This window comes from Etheostoma spectabile, chromosome 14 (genome assembly GCF_008692095.1).
Source record: "Etheostoma spectabile isolate EspeVRDwgs_2016 chromosome 14, UIUC_Espe_1.0, whole genome shotgun sequence".
Lineage (NCBI taxonomy): Eukaryota > Metazoa > Chordata > Actinopteri > Perciformes > Percidae > Etheostoma > Etheostoma spectabile.
The window spans coordinates 20,303,966-20,305,079 of NC_045746.1; the positions used below are offsets into that span (position 1 = coordinate 20,303,966).

At 37.5% G+C, this 1,114-nt stretch overlaps 1 protein-coding gene across 1 annotated transcript in view; it reads left to right on the forward strand.

Annotated features, from left to right (window-relative positions):
• tap2a (transporter associated with antigen processing, subunit type a) overlaps window positions 1-266 on the forward strand; it is a gene marked incomplete in the record, with an annotated part of 20,800 nt that extends 20,534 nt beyond the window's left edge. The window contains 1 exon segment of the mRNA XM_032536095.1: window positions 1-266. This exon segment is cut by the window's left edge and continues 256 nt beyond it.
• Window positions 267-1,114: the final 848 nt, after the last annotated feature.

Below are 1,114 nucleotides of genomic sequence, written 5' to 3' on the forward strand. Positions count from 1 at the left end.
GGGCTGCATGTGTTGGACCGCAGGACCAGCAGCAGCTAACCTGATCAACATGTGAGCTTGAGTTTATGTAAATATCTTTTTTTATAAATAATTATATTGAATATGGAATTTTTTTTTTCTTCCAGAAATGTAGGCTATGTATTCTGTAACATGTACAAAAAGCACCTTCTAAAGTTTAGAAATATACTTCTGTTCTTTTTTATTTTGCTGATGGTTGGAATTACATTAGATTTTGTAAATTAATTGAATTAAATGTACAAGTGACATGATGATATTATATATAAATATATATTCCATTTGATGTCCTGGTTTTTGCTAACGATGAATAAAGGTTTGACAGCACACCGTTGACGCCATAAACCTTCATTTATGGTCAGAGGGGGCAAAGGTTGCCTCATGTCCCAAATAAGAAATCGATCCAACATTTTAGATCATAGTCAACGACCTCCGTTGATCCCCACTTGAAAGTCAAACCATATCTGAATGTTTGTCAAGCCTTGTCCCTCATAGTTATTAAGCCTTTTCACCAAACGCATTCATGGGACAAATTAAAATGCAATTAAAGGGCAATATTTTCTGTTGTAAGCAAGAATTTGCATGTAGTTTAGCTTTTATTTCCTCTGTGAGAATTCAGAGTTTTATACAGGCCCAGTTGGCTCAGCAAGATGCAGATATCCACAGTTCTGTGATGCAAAGACATCGCATAAAAATTACTAAAATTAAACTATTCAGATATTACCAAATTGCAAATGTGTTAAACTGGGTAGACGTCAGAGGCCTTTGAGTTTTTCTAATCACGTATCAGTGCCTGTTGTGTCTGTTATATTGTGGTTTTAAGCCACTCGACTGCACGTGGATGCAGTGCATCAAAGCTCGGTATGGTGGGGGTTGGTTTTTATTGTTTGAGCCTCCCTGGAAAGTCCCTGACTACCAACAGGTTTTCTTTCTGTCAGTTAGGCTTTCTGGAAAGTTGCCTGGTGATATGTGTCATAATCACCAAAGGTACAGTGAAGTGATATACGCCATCATCTCAAAACACCAACCCCCTCTATCGATAAAGATCAGGCTCGGCTTATAAAACGGACAGCGTGTCACAATTTTGTCAAGATGTCTG